Source organism: Filicampus tigris, chromosome 11 (genome assembly GCF_054856515.1).
Source record: "Filicampus tigris isolate MCC_2025a chromosome 11, RoL_Ftig_1.0, whole genome shotgun sequence".
In the NCBI taxonomy this organism is placed as follows: Eukaryota; Metazoa; Chordata; class Actinopteri; order Syngnathiformes; family Syngnathidae; genus Filicampus; species Filicampus tigris.
This window is the reverse complement of record NC_141227.1, coordinates 1,524,624-1,546,131: the sequence shown is the minus strand read 5'-3', so window position 1 is coordinate 1,546,131 and position 21,508 is coordinate 1,524,624.

Here is a 21,508-nt window from a genome sequence, read left to right as displayed (position 1 = left end):
TGTTGGGGGTCGTGGCTTCGTTGAAAATAGGGAAATTTTTCCTTCACCTTGAAATTTTTTGGACGTTCAGACTCAATTTTGTTTTCTAAGGAGGTCATGGTCACTTTATGACTATTACATACACTTTGCCCAGCCGGCCTTTTGTTCACTGCTCTAAAGTTGTCTCAGTTTTTTTTTTTGTTAAAAGAAGTGGCTTAAAGGTTGTTTTTTTTCCACGTTGAATTTCACGCAATTTCTTATTGTATTTGGTACAGTTCTTGGTGCTACTCTAATACTTAGTGGTAAGTTACTTGCGACTTAATTGTCTATTGTCTAGTTGTCTTATTGTCTTGTGTTAAATTGTCTTTATCTTTTGTTTCATTAAATGCCAGGGGTCTAAGAGATAACGGGAAACGCAAAGCTCTGTTTTTGTATGCTAAGCGATTTAAACCTGACTTTTTCTGTTTCCAAGAAACTCACTCCACAGCAAATGATTTAAATTTTTGGAGATCACAATGGGAAAACAATATATGGCTGTCACATGGAACGAAACATTCAGCAGGGGTTGGTACTCAGAAAGACAACTTTACAGGTAACACATTACACTCTGATATTGATGATAAGGGTCATTATATATGTCAAGTAATTGACTTTAACAAAATTATTTTGATAATTACCAATGCTTATGGATACAACACTAGAGAAGAGAACAGGGATTTTTTTTATACAATTGTACAAAAGCTTTCAGTATGGTTGGATAAATTCCCAACCATTAAATTGTTACTTGAAGCTTCTTATGCAAAGATTTGACTTAATTGATATTTGGCGAGAAAAATTCCCAATTGAGAAAGTATTTACATGGTCTAACAAATCAGGGTCTTCTCAAGCTAGGATTGATTATTGGTTAGTATCGAGAAGTCTTAAGGAATATACAACAACACAAATTTTGGCCACTCCTTTAGCAGATCACAAAGCTATTCGCATTCTTATCCCTCTGTTTCCCTCTGCTTGCCATAATCCCTCATACTAGAAGATGAATAGTGCTATTTTGAAAAATGAAGAGGTAAAAATTGAAATTAAAAAAATTATTCTGAAGTACTGGAATGAGGCCAAAACTGACAACACTTATAGTAGTAAGTGGGAATTTATGAAATTTCAAATTGCTAAATATGTTAGAAAATATAGCAGTGATTTAGCTAAACTGAGAAGGTTAAAGGAAGATGAGATCATTTCTATCGTAACTTCGCTTTCTAAAAAATCTCCTGCATGTCTTTCTGTTAATGAAAAAGAGACACTCACTGATTATGAACACAAGCTTGACAACTTATATATACTTAAAGCAAAAAAGGTGCCTTTGGAAGATCGAGGCAAAAAATGGGTGGAAGAGTGGGAGAGAAACTCTGCATACTTTTTTAGATTAGAAAAATCGAACTCTAAAATTAAGACTATCCGGCAAAACCTAAAATTGATAATGTTATCTGTGATGATCCCAGACAAATTGCCCTATACTGCTCAAATTTTTACAGCAAATTATACACTTCCCAGTATTGTAATAGGACTGCGTCTGCTGTCCTAGATTCAATTAAAGTGAACAGTGTTGACGACATAAATAGAGGGATCCTTTGACCCTCCAAGAAATTACCGACTCAATTAATAGGCTTAAACCTAATAAATCTCCCGGGGTAGATGGAATTATTTCAAAGTTTTATAAAGCGTTCGCAGAATGGTTAGCTCCCTTCTTGTTAAAAGTATTTACAGAAAGCCTTGATAATGATTCGCTCCCTCCTACATTAACACAAGGTCTGATTACACTCATTCCTAAATCCAAAAAAGACGTGTTGCTGCTTGATAACTGGCGCCTTATTTGTCTTTTAAATAACGATTATAAGATATTAGCAATTGCACTTGCCAAATGACTCAAACTAGTATTGGATGCAATCATAGACGAATCTCAGTCCGGATTTATGAATAACAGGCACATATCTAATAATATTAGATTGGTGCTAGATATTCTAGATTACTCTGAACTAATCAATGAAAACAGTTAGATTCTATTTCTGGACTTCTATAAAGCTTTTGACTCAGTAGAACATGACTTTATTTTTAGTTCTAGTGCAATTTTTCCTCAAAGCCATTCGAACCCTATATGCTAAAAATAACTGCTCCATTAAATTGAGTACTGGTACCGCACCTCGTTTTGACGTTAATCGGGGAATCCAGCAAGGATCCCCAATTTCTCCTTACCTCTTCCTCCTTGTCACACAACTTTTGGCTAATCATATTACATCAAGTGTACTGAAAGGTATTATGGTGGCTGAAAAGGAAATAATTATTAGTCAGTCAGCAGATGATACCACTCTTTTTCTAAAAGACTCTCTCCAGATACCCCGTACTCTGGAGATAATTAACATGTTTTCCAAGGCTTCTGGTTTATACCTGAATGTGAATAAATGTGAGCTCATGGCAGAAAAAGACTCAGTTAGGGACTCAATATCAAACATTCCCATCAAAGACACTGTAATATATTTTGTAATATCTATTGTTAAGGACATCAAAAACAGAAGTACTTTGAATTTTGCACCAATTATCGAAAAAACAAATAAAGATTTAATCTGTGCCTTCTTAGAGATCTGTCTTTAAGAGGTAGAACTCTGATAACTAAAGCAGAGGGAATTTCAAGACTGATTTATGCTGCACTTTCGTTGCATGTAGATATGAAAACCATTAGAGACATTGATCAGATGCTCTTTAATTTTTTATGGAAGAATAAAACGCATTACATTAAAAAATCAGTTGTTATGAATACATATGAGAAAGGGGGGCTTAATTTTCTGAACTTTGACTTGCTGAACAACATTTTCAAAATTAACTGGATCAGATATTTTCTGAATAATCAAAATTCGATTTGGAATTGCATTCCAAATTATATTTTTTCTAAAATTGGGGGATTAAAATTTCATTTGATATGCAATTATAACATCGAAAAAATCCCTCTTCGCTTGTCAAACTTCCATAAGCAAGCACTCCTTGCTTGGTCAATAATTTACAAACACAACTTTACACCACACCATTATTCTATTTGGAATAATAGAGATATATTTTATAAGAACAAATCCATATTTTTTGAGAAGTGGTTTGAGCATAATATTCTTTGGGTGAGTCAATTGTTTAATGATAGAGGAGTTTTATTTACTTATCAGGAATTTCTTCAACGCTTCCAGATACCGGTGACCCCTAAACAGTTTGCTGTAGTTTTTGATGCTATTCCTTCTGGTGTATCTGTGCTGTTTAGGGGCTGCATTGACTATGGTTCTGTATTTGACACTCCTATTAGTGATGTTATTGATTCTCGAATTGGTAAAATAGGCCTCAACCCTTTCTGTCATAAAAACAATCCGTGCTCTTTTCCAAGATGAAGTTGTATCTAACTCTCCTATAATCTCATACTGGAACTGCTGTGTAAATAACTTACGTTGGAAAGAAATTCGGACCCTGCCTCAAATACTTTCTAGTAAATAAGGTGAAAGAAGTTTCATTTAAAATTATACATTGATTTTACCCTGTGAGATCCTCCTTTATTAAGTTTAATTGTAATATTGAACTGAACTGTGCCTTCTGTGACTCCCATTCAGAGACTGTTACAGATCTATTCTGGAAATGTGACTATACTCACAAACTCTGGCAAGACATTTGTAGATTCATCTTGGACAACATCTTAAGTAACTTTGAACTTTCTTTACAGAACGTATTTTTTTGTTTTTTCAATTATGACATGTCATTTGAAAAATAATATTATTTAATTAATCTTGTATTGTTTCTTACACAGTTTTATATTCACAAATGTAAATTTTCAAAATCAAAACCCAAGTTTTGCGGGTGGTTGAAAGAGATGGAGATAAAAATTGTTGATAAAAAAAACAAACAAACAAAAAACCAACGCCGCCAAACAAAAAAAAATATCAAACAAAAACAACTGACACATACACGCACAGCGTTGTCATCGGTGAAATAAAAAGAATATGGGACACATGTCATTGCGTCTGTGGGACCAAGATGCATGCTTTTATTTCCTGTCGTTTAGATTACTGTAATGCGCTGCTCTCTGGTCTCCCCAAAAAGAATATTTCACCATTACAACTACTGCAGTGTGTGGGCGTGTGTGTGTGGGGGCGGGCGTGGGTGTGTGTGTGGGGGTGTGGGGGTGTGTGCGTGTGTGCGTGTGTGTGGGGGTGTGTGGGAGCGTGTGTGTGTGCTTGTGCGTGTGTGTTGGTGAGTGCTGATGTACTGGTGGAAATATCCATCCATCCATTATCGATACCGCTTATCCTCACAAGGGTCACGGGGAGTGCTGGAGCCTATCCCAGCTGTCTTCGGGCAGTAGGCGGGGGACACCCCGAATTGGTTGCCAGCCAATCGCAGGGCACACAGAGACAAACATCCGCACTCACAATCACACCTAGGGGCAATTTAGAGAGTCCAATCATCTTACCATGAATGTTTTTGGAATGTGGGAGGAAACCGGAGAAAACCCACGCAGGAGGGTGGGTGTAAACGGATCTTCTTTTTATGTTGTGTTTTGGATGTTTTACAGCACTTTTAGTTGCATTTTTATGTATGAAAAGTGCTATATAGATAAAATGTGATTGATTGATATCCTTTTATTGTTAATTGTTTCCTTACTCGACCGCGTGTCATGAGTGCGGCACCTGCATGTGACGTAAAAGACTTTGATGTATATACAATCAAAACATAAATGTTTCATAAGTCCCAGAGCTGGGCAGTTCGTCCCGGGGTCGGACCAGCCGGACCCTCCGGCACGGCCGGACGCCCATTTTTAGGGTGGGGATGGGGGCTGACAAATTTTTAAAAAAGGGCACTAAGCAAGGTGGAAAGTGGATTTTAGTCCGGCCCACTAATCGGCCCTCATGCGTGTGACGTGGTCCCGAGGCGCCAAATTTCATCTCAGCCTACTTGATGAAAGGCTTTTTTTTTTTTTTTATGGAGGTAAATTTGGTGCAAAAGTAACTTGTACTTGTACCAAGGAATTTTGGACTTCTAACAAGGAAATGGTAAAAAAAAATTCTATTCGTAGAGAAAACAATTTGAAGGCGTTTGAAGTAAGTATCTGAAAAAAATGTGTACCTGGAAAAAAAATGTACTTGTAAAAAAAGGAAAATTTGTACCTATCATGTGCAAAACAGATTTGTACTTGTAAGACTCACGATTTGTACTTGTACGGGTGCTGGGGGGCGGGGCTAGGTGAAATGCGCCACCTCAACCAATCAAGTGCGACAGATTTGGGCGCTGAAGATCAACCTCATTGGTTAACCTTGGTCACCCAGCGGGAGCGCGCACGCTGGCGAGCTTCATTTTGGTGTTTGATGCTGTAGGGTATGTTGTGCCTCTTACCTTTTTTTTTTTTTTTTGGTGCAGGCATGGAATTGCATCTACCGCTGTGAAATACTGCGGTTATAGTACAACAATAGTCAATACGTGTACGTTGGTTCCCTGTGTTGGTTAAAACATTTCTTAAGATGAGTTAGCTGACTAACAAACGGCTAGCATAACGCGAACGTATGTGCAGTTCACAGGTGTACGATGCACTCGGTAGTACTTTCGGTGTGTGTGCATTGACTTCATATTCTTTGAGTTATGCAGAAGGCTAAACGTGCCCAACGTTGTAATCCCGAAGTAATCGCAGCACTGCAAAGTACTTGCTCAAAATTGTCGTATAGCGCAGGTGACTGCCATGAGTAGCACTCGACGTGACATTAACATTAGAATTTAGCTTGGTAAGAAGAAAATCAAAGTGTTAAACACCATTCTGTCCTTCAGCCTAACTTTTTTTTTTTTTTTTAACTAGGAGCACAGTGGCCCATCACCTGGAGTTTCAGGGGAGCAAGTTAAAAAAATGCCAACAGAGAATGTAGTCCTGTAGTCCTGCATTATTGGCAGACATAATTTCTACAAGAACTACACAAGAGCAGTTGCTATTATTATTATTAATATTATGATTTGCATAGTGGAAAATTTGCAGTACAGTATAAGCACTACACTGAAGAAATGGTCTTGAGTTTACTCAATTTTATTTTGTCAGTACAAACAGTTCATTGTGCACTATAAATAAAGATGTACTGTATTGTATTATAGGAAATATGAGAAGTGTAAATAGCTACGGTACTTCCTACTGTGTTGCACGCCCTTTTTTTTATCAGCATTTTAATTTTTTTTACTTTCAGTCTCCCAAGAACATCTTCAACAGCTCCTCAAGTTTTGGGTGGGATGGGAGATAACCCATGCGCGATATGAAAGTGGACGGTGGTGAGAGTGGAACATTCCACTTGACTTCAGCAACGTGCTCCTGGAATTTAAGATTGCCTGTCCATTACAGAAATTATACAGAATTCTGTGACCATCTAAAGTGGAAGTCAACCCAAACGTTTTTTTTTTTTTTTTTTTTTTCAAAAAATATATTCTGTGTAGGCCCACTAGTTCAACCATGCCATTCTGATTAATATTGTGTTTGTGGAACATGGGTTAAGCAGCAAAATCCACCCCTTTTTAGCCATCTCTGGAGGCGGCCATTTTGTCACTTCTGTCGACTGAAAATGACATTACAACTGTTCAGGGCTCAGGTAACGACCAATCACGGCTCAGGCTCAGAAAACAGGTCAGCCGTGATTGGTCCTGAGCCCTGAGCAACTTCAGTAAACGAGTGGATTAACTCTTATTCCGCAAACGCAATATTTAACTGAATGTTGGCAATATGTAATATTCTGTCACATGGACAATCAATGTAGTAGTGGAGGTGGTTACATGTTTACACAAGTTTTGCATAATTTTCAGTGAACAAAAGGATTATACTATGTGCTGGGATTAGACAAACTTCAGATGACTTTACCAGGGCTTCAGAATGCCCTTAAATGGTGGCATTTTTGTCCTTGAAATTTAAGTCGGAATTAAATATATATCTTCATTTGTAACCAATACATTTGGTGATTTGTGGTTTTAAATTGTTGATCATTTTATTTTCAGGGACTAACTCTTGCTTCACACTTCCATCCATTTTTAGGTAATGTAGTTTAAATGGGTGCAATTGTGAATATATATTTTGCATATCAATTTGTGATTCATGTGGCCACTGATTTTTCTACTTGCACTACTAAAATTTCCGGTTATGCCGGATAAATAAAAGATGTCTGGAGCCCTGGGCCTTATACAACATACAATGCTGTGTGTGTCCACTGCTGCTAAATATTTGTCTATTCCCAATCATGTGGACGGATTTGTTGGGTCCACAGCAGCATGAAGTCCAGCCAGTTCCTCGGGTCTCAAAGGGCAGTCAATCTCCGGGACATGGACACAAAAGCTGGAATCACTGGACACAAGACCACTACTTTCCCAGTTAATCGTAGGGATGTGCAAACCCTGTAGGTGATGTGTAATAATTCATTATGTCGCCTGAAAAACCACATGTTTTGTTTACCAAAGTTCAAAAGGATTTACGCAATCATTAGACTCCTGTAAATTGTGCTGCAGTCCTATGTGCCACAATTGGTTAGCGGTACCATTTCACTTAGTGCTCATTGGATGATTGTCCCAGGCACCTTTGAAAACATTGTTGGGCTTGTAAGCGGGGAACAAAGACATTGACAGCAGAAAAGGTGGACACTGCTGGACAGGTTCAGATCATCTTCCTCCACTTGGTGCAGCACGGCATGTAGTGGAGGCAGGTGATTGCTGCGTAGACATCTCGTCAGAGAAATTCAATTCTGTCAAGTCCAAATTCAATTAGTTCAGCTTTTAAAATACCCTTGTCTAGAAAGAAGATAAGTAGATATCATTGCATATCATTGAGTCATAAAAGAAAAATAAATGAAGCATAGGTTTAAAGATGAATCTACTAATCCGCTATCAAATTAAGATTTTAGGATAATTGATTAATTATTTTCATACTTGGTTTAAAATGTTCCACATCCCTCAATTTTCACCCTCTCAACAGTAAATATTCTCAGGTCTATGTAGCACCTATTTATTTGCTTCTACAAAAACAAGACATTTGCAAACATTTGCTTTTCTTAAATAAGAATGATCAATATGCTCAAATGTGCCAAAGACAAATCTAATCGCTGAATCATAAAAAATGTGTGCATTTTCTGCACAGAAAATTTGAAAGCCGTGTTTTAGAATGAAAGGATAGAAATAAAATTGTTTTGATTCATAAGATTACTTAATAAAATTATTAAAATAAGCATTAGTTGCAGCCCTAAAGCAATTATGTTTTGAAAGGTGAAAATTGCTGTCCTTTGCTGCGTTTGAATGACTGCTGGCCTTTGGTAAATTGTTGCTCTAAATTGTTGTCTTTACATTTTTTATTTAATTATCAACATTAAATGCTAAATGCAGTTGATACATTAAAAAAATAGTCATTATTTTAACTACAAAGAAATACACGTAAGAGGTTTGAATGTCATAGTAATTGTAACGCAATTCCATGAAAATGCAGTGCGTTTAAGTACGTCTGATTGTGCACAGTTTCCCCTACTTCATTCTTCTGCTACTAAACAATTCTGATGGAAATTTACATACTACTTCAGTATGTAGGTTATTTGCGTCATGTTTAGCCTTCTGCATAACTCAAATAAAGAATATGAAGTCAATGCACACACACCGTAATTACTAATTAAAAAAAATAATAATAATTGATGCTTTCAAACATTCACAAATATTGTCGTACAACAAAGTGAAAATATCAATATGATACTACATACATACATAACCAACATTTAAAAAAAATATATATATTATATACAAGGCACAATAAACATTAATTCGGGATCAATCAGCGATAATTCATGAAGTAACTGTAATGTACAAACACCTTTCTTATTTTTCGTTAATTTTAAGGTATCTACATATCGTTGAAACTCAGTAAGGAATACTTGATAATTTGGGTGGGTTTTGGACATCTTCATCTTGTGTAAATAAAACTTGCCAAGTAGCAACATAAGATTAATCACAAAGGATAAAAATCCGTCATTATGCACAAAACTTGCATAGCTTTTACAGCAATTGCAATAGATTGACCAGTTTTTTTACATATATATCTTTCAAAATCTCTCCAAAATGTTGATGATATAGGGCAATTACAAAATAAATGGAGAACTGTTTCTGATTCATTTCCACAGAAGGTACATTTATCATCTACATTAGTAAATTTGGAAAGAGAATTATTGCAAAGATAAATGTTATGCAGTATTTTAAATTGAAGAGTTCAGCAACAATAATGAATAGAAAACATGAAATAGGACCGCCTTGGCGTACACCTCTTGATACAGAAAATCTTTTAGACATTGTAGGGTATAAAATTACGGAACTGGCTATGTCTTATATAAAACATGGCAATAATGTTGATGAAACTATTTCCAAAACCTAAAATTTGCAAGGTTTTTATGATAAAGGGATGTTCTATTGAATCAAATGCTTTGTAAAAATCGAGAAAAAGCTATAATGCATTTGTGTTTATAATATCTGAATAATCAATTAGATCCAACACTAATCTAATATTACAACTAATTTGACGATTAGCCATAAAGCCATTTTGACATTCACTTTTCAGCCATTTAGCATAAACCTGTGCAATAATTTTATAATCTACATTTAAAAGAGAAATGGGTCTCCAATTTTCAAAGAATAAGTGGTCTTTACCAGGCTTGGGAATCAAGGTTAATAAACCTTGTTTCATTGTTGCCGTCATCTCTTGTCTTGTAATACAATCTTTAAACATACGTAAGAGATGATCCTTAATCAGGTCCCAGAAGCAAAGATAAAACTCCACTGTTAAACCATCATTTCCAGGGGATTTCTTTAAGCCCATTGAATGTATAGCTTCAGATAATTCGAGATATGAGAGCTCAGCATTACAATACTTAAGATTTTGAGTAATCTTAGGTGTGAACTCTTTAATGCGGTTTATAAATGATTCACACTTAGCCTGCTTAAACTTGGACAAATATAGATTGCTATAAAATGAGGTAATGTAATAAAAATAATGTTAGTGTTGGAGTTTACGACGCCATTAATATTAACAGAGGTAATATTACGCTTTCTATTTCTTTTCTCTAACGCAAAAAAGTAACAGGAATTTTTTTCTCCATTTTCCAACCATTTCGCCCTTGACCTGATGAATGCTCCTTTTGCTAAATTTACATAAAGTAATCTTTAAGATTGTTAAATGTTTTTAATTCCTCTTCTGAAAAATCACGCTTCAAAATCAATGGCTTTAAGGCATCCATTAAACAGTTCAAGTTGTTGGAATTTTGTTTTTTTATTTCTTTACTTCTATTCATTGCTAACTTTAAATTCAAAGAATTCCCATTTTTGGATTGAATCCATTTCTTTATCATCAAATATTTCTTTTACAAGTAGAGCTATATTTTCCTTAAATTTTTATCTTCTAACAAATTGTTATTTAATTTCCAGTAACCTCTCAAGCTTGATTTGCTCCTTTGTCCATTCATTTTTTAGGGTTATTAATTAATGGTCAGACAGTGGGGCATGAGAATGAAAAACATCTGTCACAATTTGTAAACCTTGCGATGACATCAACCAAATATCTATACGGGACTGTAAAGACCTCTTGGAGTTTGACCATGTATACTCTATACCGTCTGGGTTCATAAATCGCCATACATCAGTCAGATGAAAATGATTACTGATAAACATTATGGTTTTGAAACCTGATAGTGATGAGAATCTTGGAGGGTGTCTGTCCTTTTCATCATTATAGTCACCTTCTATAACGATGAGAGAGTCATTATATTTAGTCCTTAAAGAGTCCAGGGTTACAGAGAGCTTGGAGAAAGTGTCCTTTGCATTGGCAATGTTATTTGGACCATAAACATTACCAATTATAAAGATCAAATTGTCCACTTTTAAAACCGAAAGAATCCAACGTCCGTCCTCTGAGATTATAGATTCCAAAATATCCCCTTCGAATCTGTTAAACAATATTGCAACACCAGCAGAATGATTTGAGCCATGAGAAAAAAAAATTGTATCTCCCCATTGTGATTTCCAAAATCGTTCATCTCCCTTACTTGACTGAGTTTCTTGTAGGAGTATTATGTCCGCGTTGGAGTTCCTAACAAATAAAAATACGGCTTTTCTTTTAGTAATATCACGTAGACCTCTTACATTCAAAGAACACAAATTCAGTGCCTTAAAATTTAAACATGACATTTTAACAGCTAAATATAACTACTAAACTAATAATTTGCAAATTGAGTAGTATTTAGAACTTTTACCTAAACTATAAGTACCAATAATCTAATTTAACATTATAAACTGGTTACCATTCTTAACATAACCCGTAACACTGCTAACAAATGTTGACTTTGTAAACATGACAAACAGATTATTTTCTTTCCTTCGATGTAAGCGTTGGGGCCACGGAATCCTGCTCGTTTCCCTTGTTTTCTTGCACTTTCAACCAAAGGCCATAGCCGGTTTCTTTCCATCCTGTCAGCATGTGTCAAATCTTCTTTGAGTTGTAGTTTCTTCTCTGTCAGAATGTCATTGTCACGAGTAACTCCCCAAATCTTTCTTTTGTAGGACCACATGTTGAATTAGACGATGATAGGTCGATTAGAGTTGTTGCGGGGAACCCCCACTCTGTGTGCCGTGTCGATAAGAAAGCCCATCTTCTCTTTGTCCTCGGGTGTGAGCATAGCGAAAAATTTAATTATTTCAGCCTTGACATTTTCTTCTGGTGTTTCCTTCATCCCGTACAACCTCAGGTTCAAGCGCCTGCTGTATCTTTCTGCATCGTCACATCTCTGTTGCAATTTGACGATTTGCTGCGACATGCTTTTGATTTCTTTTTCGTTGTTTTGAACTTGTGTTTCTATAGATTTTACATGATTGCATACCTCAGCAATGACATCTGTGTGATGGATAATTTCTCTTCCAGGGTTGTGAAGCGCGTCGTTAACTCCAATACAGCTTTCAGGATGTAATCATTTGAGGCACTTCACACGCTGCTTTTTGTGTTCTGGACATTTAGTGGGCGTAATAGGGAGCGGTGAGAAATAGAGCTTCAAATTGCTCAGCACCGTCAAGCAAAAGAGAACCATTGTCTTTCGTCCTTTTCGCCATTGTGTCCTTAGTTTCGTGCTACAAATACGGAGTTCGCTGTAGCGCTAGCTTTGTTAGCCTTAGTTTAGCCAGCCCTCTTTGGCTTACAAGCTCATCGACTTTATAAGTTGCTTTACTCACAAAGTCCTTTTATACCATGCTGTTCAAACGGCCTCGGTGCGCAGTGGTGGTAATTGTCAGTTTTAGTTGCCTTTGTCGTCGTGGTACATTTTATAGTTTCGGAGCTTCTCACCAACACACCTTACTGGCCACCATCTTGAACAGCTCACACACCGTAATTACTGTTTATTACTGTGTACTTTGTTGGTACACTTGATTGGTCAAGATGGCGCATTTCACCTAGCCCCACCGCCCAGCACCCGCCTCTAAATGTACAAGTACAAATTGTGAGTACAAGTATAAATCTGTTTTTAGTGAGAAATGTGGTGCAAAAGTCACGTGTGCGTACAGCAGCAGGAAAACCACTCGTGACTCCTAGTGGCGACTTCAACTACAAATGACCATCCATACAGGTACAAATCAGCATTTCCTCACAAGCAGGGGCGGAGCCAGAATGTGGCTAATCGGTGGGCCTGGAAAAATCAGGGTGGGCCTGAATATTTCTCTCACTGAGCACATAATCTTCCTGTCCCGGCAAATCGTATATTCAAATAAAATGACAAACTGCGTAATATGAAGTTGAAGTCCTTAGACAACCACAATTATAGAATAGAAAAAATAGAAAACACAACAAAACGCAAATTTAAAAAATAATTTAATTTTTTAAAGATTGAAAAATATGAATTTTTTCATGAATCTGACTGGGTGGGCAGTCTGACAATCTGGGTGGACCTGTGCACACCTAGGCCCACCCATGGCTCCGCCCCTGCCCACAAGTACAAATTAAATTTTGCTTCAAGTACAAAATTTATTTCCACAACTACAAGTCGTTTTTCCTACCAAGGAGAATTTTATCTTTAACACATACAAGTTGTCGTTTCTACAGGTACAAATTTTCCTTTTTTTACAAGTATAATTTTTTTTTTTTTTTTCAGGTACAATTTTTTTTTTTTTCTCTCTACGAATAGAAATGTTTGCCATTTCCTTGTTACAAGTACAAATTTCCTTGGTACAAGTACAAGTTACTTTTGCACCACATTTACCTCCATATTGGAGAAGCGTTTAAAAGTTAGTTCACATGGCGGCGACAAATACCATCAGTTGTCTGAGCTGTGTAGGAGACAGGTCCAGCTTGGGCAATGACACAGTCGCAGGAATCCACTTTGTTTTGCCTTGATAATTCCTAGCGAGCACTTTGTCTCATGGTGTGAAAACTCTGTCTTTTGCATGAATGTCCCGTTGCAGTATTTGTTTCTTTTGACTTTCCCGAACAATGTCTTTCACCGCTGGGGGTTTAAGAAGGTCCAAGTTCGTCCATAGTTCTCTGTTGAACATAAGGCTGGCTCGTGATGCCTTTGTAGTTGAATGTGGGGTGGTTCGGTATTTGAGAAGAAACTCATGTGTCTCTGATGTTTTAAGGGCGTTTTTCAATGTTTGCACAAACCTCTCTGCTAACCCATTCGTTGCAGGGTGGTATGGAGCCGACTTGATATGTTTTACTCCATTGGCTTGCAGAAAATCTGACGTTTCTTTTGACACAAGTTGAGGGCCATTATCTGAAACAAGTTGGACAGGAGCACCAAATCTATTAAAGATTTCGCCAAGTTCCTCAACTGTCTTCTCAGAAGTTGTGGATTTCATTATAGTCACCTCTGGCCACTTACTGTGTGCATCAACTGCGACCAGAAACATTTTGTCTTCAAATGGACCCGCAAAATCAATATGAATGGATACCAAGGGTCCTGAGGAAAATCCCATGGGTGAAGTGGTGCCGCTGGAGGATTGTTACGAGTTTTCTGACAGGATGAACAACTCATGGCCATTATTTCGACTTCTTTGTTCAGCCTTGGCCACCAAAAGTAACTTCTTGTCATCTCTTTCATTTTCACTACTCCACTGTGTCCTGCATGAAGCTGCTCTAACATTTTAGTACGCAGTGACTGTGGAATGATGATCCTCCTTCCCCATAGCAGACACACGGGCTGTACTGTAAGTTCCCACCTCCTATCAAGGTAAGGTTTCGGGGTGGAGTCATCACCTACTGAACGTCCATTCATTACCATGTCCATTATCCCGGACAAGTCAGGGTCAGTCCGTGTAGCCTTCCTCACTTGGGACGCCGTTATTGGTGCTCTTTCAACGCTCTTGAAGTAGAAGATTTCCACTGCGGTTGATTCATGTTTTGTGACAGGGAGTGGTAACCTTGAAAGTCCATCTGCATTGCAATGAGAGTCTGATTTGTGGTACTCGATGTCGTAGGAGTGTGCCGACAACAGTAAAGCCCATCGCTGAAGACGTAAAGCTGCAAGAGATGGTATTCCTGTGTGCAGTCCCAAGATAGCCGTCAGGGGTCGATGATCTGTGAGCAGTGTAAACTTCCTTCCATATAAGTATTGGTGAAATTTTCTAACACCAAAAACAATGCTCAGTGCTTCTCGTTCCAGTTGAGCATAATTAGATTCTGCCTTGTTCAATGTCCTGGATGCAAACGCAATTGGTCTGTCCTCACCATTTGGAAACTCATGAGAGATGACAGCACCCACTCCATAGGGTGACGCGTCGCATGCCAGTTGGATTGGTAATGAAGAATTGAAATGTGTTAACACCTCAGACGTGGTCAATGCATTTTTAGCACTCTGAAATGCTTTTTGACAATCACTGGTCCATTTCCATTTTTTGTCTTGACATAACAGTTCATGTAGCGGCTTTAGCATTGATGCTAGGTTAGGTATGAACCTTCCATAGTAGTTCAGAAATCCAAGAAAAGACCTCAGCTGACTCACGTTCTCAGGTGGAGGTGCGTCCACAATGGCTGTGATCTTTGAAGGTGACATATGTAGGCCATTTTTATCTATAACTGGCCTAAATACTCCACAGATGATTTCAGAAATTCACATTTTTCCTTGCGAACTCTGAGTCCATAGTCACTTGATCTTTGCAGTGTCGCATCCTAATTTTGAAGATGTTCGTCATCAGTTGCTCCTGTGCACAGTGTGTCATCTAAATAGCACTGTACACCACGTAATCCACAGAGAATTTGATCCATGGCACGCTGAAATAGTGCCGAAGCTGATGTGATGCCGAACAGTAATCTGCTAAATCTAAACAATCCTTTGTGAGTATTTATGGTTAGCATTTCACGTGACTGTTTATCCACATGCATTTGCAGGTATGCCTGATTTAAGTCAATCTTACTGAACTTTTGTCCACCACTCAGTCCTGCAAACAAATCATCAATCAAAGGGAGTGGATATTGCTCTGCACTCAACACCAGATTTACAGTCACTTTGAAATCTCCACAGGTATGTATTTCTCCATTCTTTTTGGGTACTGGCACAATGGGAGTTGCCCATTCACTTGTTGTAACTGGTTCCAAAACTCCACTTTGAACCAATGCTTCCAGATCTGCCTCGACTTCACACGAATGGCGTAAGGCACTGTTGTAGCCTTCATGAACACTGATTTACTTTCCATGCTTTATGTGTAGTTTCACAGTGATATTTTTCATGCTACCTAACTCTGGTCGAAAAACCTCCTCATTCTTGTCCAGGATGGTTTGCATTTGTAAATTCTCATTTGACAACTGTCTGACCTCTTGCCACTCAAGACGTAGCGTTTTCAGCCACAAAATTCCCTCTCGTAACATACACCGGTAGCTTAGCAGTTTGACTGTTACACTCAACAGTTACATCAATCATTCCTTTAATGTGCACCTTATGGTGCCGTATAGGCTATGCCTTGAAAACAATGTCAGAAGGGCGTAAAGGAAGATGTTTAATGCACCTGTTGTAGACTTGATATGACACAAGGGATGCTTTAAACCCTGTGTCTCTCTGCATTTTTACTGGATACCCTTCCATGTTAGTTTCAGCCCAATAGCAATCTGAGCTTTCATTCGCATTCATTATACATACTGTGTTCATTTCTTCATCAGAAGACAAGCTTTTGTCATTCTTCTCAGCGTGTACTTGTCTTTTCTTTCTGCATTTGTCATTGTCTCTTTTGTCCTTTTTCTTATTCTTTTCTGGAATTCTCTTATTCCGACATGCTCGTTCCACATTTCCTTTCTTGCCACAATGACGACAGTCCATTACTTTACACCAGCAGGTGGATGCAAGATTACCTGTTTTACCACACCTAAAACACAGTCCTTGAGAACTGCTCTGACTGTTTTCAATTTTGTGCACTCTTCCTGTAGCATTTAGTTGTTGAGCCTCTCCATTGTAACACGGATGTTGATAGCCTTTTCCAGGGTCAGGTTGCTTTCAGTTGGCAACTTTTTCTGTGCTGCTTCATTTCTTAATCCACACACTAGTCTGTCCCTTAGTGCATCATTTAACACCTCTTTGAACTCGCAATGTTCAGCTAGCTTTCTCAAGGCTGCCACGAACACGGTTACGGACTCCCCCTCTTCTTGATTGCCCTTGTGAAATCTAAATCTTTCAGCAATGACAAGAGGCTTGGGTGAAAAATGTCTAGTGAGAACACCCACTATTTCTTCATACGTTTTACTGCCTGGTGTTGCTGGTTGTACCAGATTACGCAGCAAGGCAAATGTCTTTGGACCAATCACACTCAAAAACGTTGGTACTTTCCTTTCATCTTCAATACCATTACCTTGAACAAAATAGCCAAAGGTTCCGTGTACGAGCTCCACTGCTCCACGTCCTCATTGAAGGGCCCGACCGAGCCGATAACTCCCGCCATATTGCGCCTTGTTAATCAGCTTGCCACTCATTTCACTGTGTTGTTCCAAACTGTCACACTGTGGCGTCAAAACCCCCTTCGACTTTACGTCGCTCTCGTCTCTTCCGCGCACCTTGCAAAGTCCCCCGTGCACAATGCAAGGTCCTCCCCGCGAAACGGTGTGGTGCCCGGGGAATGGCACCGTCTATCACCTGGACTCGGAGCTCTGTGACCCGCAGAAACTCAGGAGAAACACCGCCGTAGGGTCAGACGTCCTCGTCGCCACTTTTGTTATATCTCCTACCGTTGTTTCAGGCCGGTAGGAATGATGACGCAGGTAGAGAACAATAGCTTTTTAATCAGCTACGGAGCAGAGCAGTATAACATGGACTTTCACATGGTACAACGCACACACATTGCGTGATGACATCACACGTAACTATGCGATTCAATAAACACCAAAATACACTACAATTCTGATAAATATTGTGTTTGTGGAATAAGTGTTAATCCACTAATTTTTAGCCATCTCTTTTAGCCATGTTGTCGTTGTGAGCAGTTGTGATGTCATTTTCTGTCGACAGAAGACAAAATGGCCGCCCTCAGAGATGGCTAAAAACGAGTGCAATTTGCTGCTTAATTTATATCCCGCAAATGCAAAATTAATCAGATTGCCGTGTTTCAACTAGTGGGCCTGCTGGGAACATATTCTTGAAAAAAATATGTTTGGGTTGACTTCCGCTTTAAGTGTTTTAAAACATAAAGTAAAACAATTTTTTTAGGTAACAATCATTGAGACTCTTCACATTCAAACAAAATTTTATTGTTTTGCAATTTCCACCAAACCATTTATCCTTTCACTTCTTTCTACCATTAAGATTAAAGACTAGAGATATTTAACTCCTTTTGGAAACATTTTAGTGACGGGAACTTATGTCTCCATTTGCTGGAGTGAATATGGTATTCACCAAGTATAATTATTATATTTATCAAATTTGACAACGGAGGGGATTCAACTTTGAATAAAAATAATTTGTGCTTTATTAAAGGGAGTGATATTTACAATAATGTTTTTTAGCCAATCAAACAAATATTTCCAAAATAGTTTGACTTCTGGACATGAGTAAAAAAGATGTTCAATAGTCTCATTTTGTAGAGTTTAGAATAGTTTTTTGTATGACAAAAAACACATGGCTCCACATCAAACCCAAATCTCTTGCGTAAAGTCTCAGCAGCTGGATAATACAGTAATTATGGATAATCTTCAATTGCAGCCCTTTAGCTTTTGGATGAATTGGTCACTTCATAAATTTAACATATTTAGGCCTATTTGAAATTCTTAAATTTATTTCACTAGTTCTTATGTAGGGCGGCACGGTGGGCGACTGGTTAGCACGTCCACCTCACAGTTCAGAGGTCGTGGGTTCGATCCCGGCTCCGGCCTCCCTGTGTGGAGTTTGCATGTTCTCCCCGTGCCTGCGTGGGTTTTCTCCGGGTACTCCGGTTTCCTCCCACATTCCAAAAACATGCATGGTAAGTTGATTGGATACTCTAAATTGCCCCTAGGTGTGATTGTGAGTGCGGATGTTTGTCTCTGTGTGCGATTGGCTGGCAACCAGTTCAGGGTGTCCCCCGCCTACTGCCCAAAGACAGCTGGGATAGGCTCCAGCACGCCCCGCGACCCTTGTGAGGATAAGCGGTACAGATAATGGATGGATGGATGGATAGTTCTTATGTTTGTGGCTTTTACTAGATCAATAAAGAAGATTTCTTTGAATCTAGCTTGAATGACTTTAATATTGTATTTTTTATCTGCAATTTTATATCGGCCAATTCGAATTTCTGGTAAAGTTATCTTCGTGTCTGAATATGAAAGTGTTTCTTTAATTTGTTGAGCTAAGGGGGCTGGAATAGCATGACATATTTTCTGTATTCTCTATATAAGAACATTGTACTTATCTTTAAAAGAGTCAAGTGGCATAATTGATCCAGAATTATCCATAAAGTCAGCAACAATTATTATTCCCTTGTCATACCACCTTTGTTTGAATAGTTTTTTTGATTTATTTTTATTGTTCTGTTGTTCCATAAGGTGGAACCATGTGGACCATATGGAACCATATGGAATTTTGCGATAGAAAGGCTATCATTGATTCCAAGTTCAAACCTCCTTTTTTCACATTTTTGACTAGTTGTGACTTTCATACATAGTGTGTTTTGTTTCTCCATCTAAAATTATATATAACCAAATTGGCTTTCTTAATGCTTTGAGGAGCAGAGACTGACATGGATAGACCAGATTTGAAATGCCTTCACCCTTGGATAAAATGTTTCATCCAAAAATGGAGCGGTCTCTAGCCAATGATTTAGTGTCTTTTCCATAACTTTAAACTTGTCATTACAATTTTTAATTTCCTTCAATTTATTATTTTTTATTATATTTAAACCCAAGTATTTTACTTCCTTTTTAACAGGAATAGACATGATTTGGACTTCATCACAATATGTGACAATGAGAGAATTTCACATTTGTTCGGATTCAAATTTAAACCAGATGCTTTGGAGAAAACAGAGATCACTTTTAACGCCTTTTCAATTGTTGATTCGCCTTTTAAAAATAAAACCGTATCATCCGCAAATTGATTTGTACAAACTTCATAATCCTCAAACTTAATCACATTAATTTCTGAGTGATTAACGATCAAATATGCTAATATTTGGGTGCATGGAATGAAGATTTTTGGTGATATCAGACAGCCTTGTCTAATTCCTCTAAGAATCTTTATTTTAGGGGTTATTCCTAGGTTTTAAGAGATGTAGCTAACTATGTCATTATAAAACATTTGATGACTTCAGATAATCTAGCCCGAAATCCAAATTAGATAAGCGGATAAGCGGTATCGATAATGGATGGTATGTTTTTGTTTATGTTTTCTTTTTTGTGCTAATTCTTTTCCGGTTTGTATTGTTTAATTCTAAATTTGAACCAATCCCATTTATTTAGGTCTGACATTTCAAGTACCAATACACTCTGATATAGGGCTAATACCTGACTGCAGAAATCTTTATTAAGTAACGGGTATATTTTCTGATCTCCTGTTTTGTTGAATAAACACTAATTTTAGGGTAATTATACAGTGATCTGTGAGTGGGGATGCTGAGATTTCACACTGTAAAATGTCATTGCATAACATTTGAGAGTGAAGGATCTAAAGTACGAATGTTTAAAACACGACTTAAGACTTATTTGTACGATTCTGCATCTAGTTGAACTGTTTATTTTGGCCTATTTACTGCTGCTTCTATTCTTTTTCTGCCCCCTTTTCCCAGGCTTGGGAACTAGGTGATGACGACCGAATTGGAGATTGCTGTTTCGATCCAACAGCAACTGACTACTACAAGATTGGAGGCTGACCACATCCTCGGAGGCGCCGCTATGGAGATTTCTACATTGACGATTGGGCCCCTGCTCACCTCACCGATGTCATCTTCCTGCAGCACTTCATTTGATTAACTATCACATCACTTTAGCAAACACTGTATAGTACTATAATGTGTGTTCAATGTTGCCCACTCGGCATCCATTGCAGCCTGATCATCCTGGAAGGGGGATCCCCCCATCTGCGGTCCCTTCTCAAGGTTTCTCACGTTTCCCCAAATGTTTTTTTGTTGTTTTTCCTTGCCCTCCTGGGGGTTAAGATCAGGGGATGTTGTGTATATGATCTGGTGCATATGTGAAGCACTTTGAGACTTTCTTGTGATCAAGGGCTATATAAATACATTTGACTTGACTTGACTAAATGGCTTTGAATGGCTTTAGATTAGCCAATAGGTTAACCAAAAACCAAAATGGGAATTACACATCACATAATCAGTCAAAAGTCAGCGTGCCCTGATCTGACCACGGGACCAACTGGTGAAGATCAGCCTCATCGGCAGGGCCAGCTAGGGAGGAGACCAGCCCACATTATGTTTAGATTTTGAAGACAGTATAAATGCGATGTCTGCATGTTAGACTGTGCAACCTTTTCTGCCCTCGCCCATCTCGGATGAGCGTATTCGTGAGGATGGAAAAGCTGTCCAGATCTGATCATTGTATGATTCCTGAACTTCAGAGATGGTAAAGAAAACTGATGAGAAAATTCATTCGACTTGTGTGAATCTTTATTTACATTGGATACCTTCTTGAGAGATAAAACGAACACGCATTGAGTACGTAGTTGTTTTGTAAATTGCTAATTGGACCTACAAAACATTCCAACAAGAGACAAGCCAATAGTCAAATCTTGAACTCTGTAAGTTATTTGAAGAACTGATCCATGTGTAATTTAAAGTGGTAGGATTTATCATTCTCCAGTAATCAATTGTGTTAGTCATTTTGCTTAAATTGGACAAAGTTTCATTATATTCTGGTTGTAGACCTTCATGAGGTATACGATCTAACCAAGAGTTTGGGGCTATATTAAAGTGACGGTGGGGCCGGGATGGCCATGTTTTCACTAACAAGTTAATTTAATATATTTTTTGATCAGGAAAATGAAAAGAGTTGTCATTTTCTATTTTATCAATAAATTTGGGAGAAATTAGG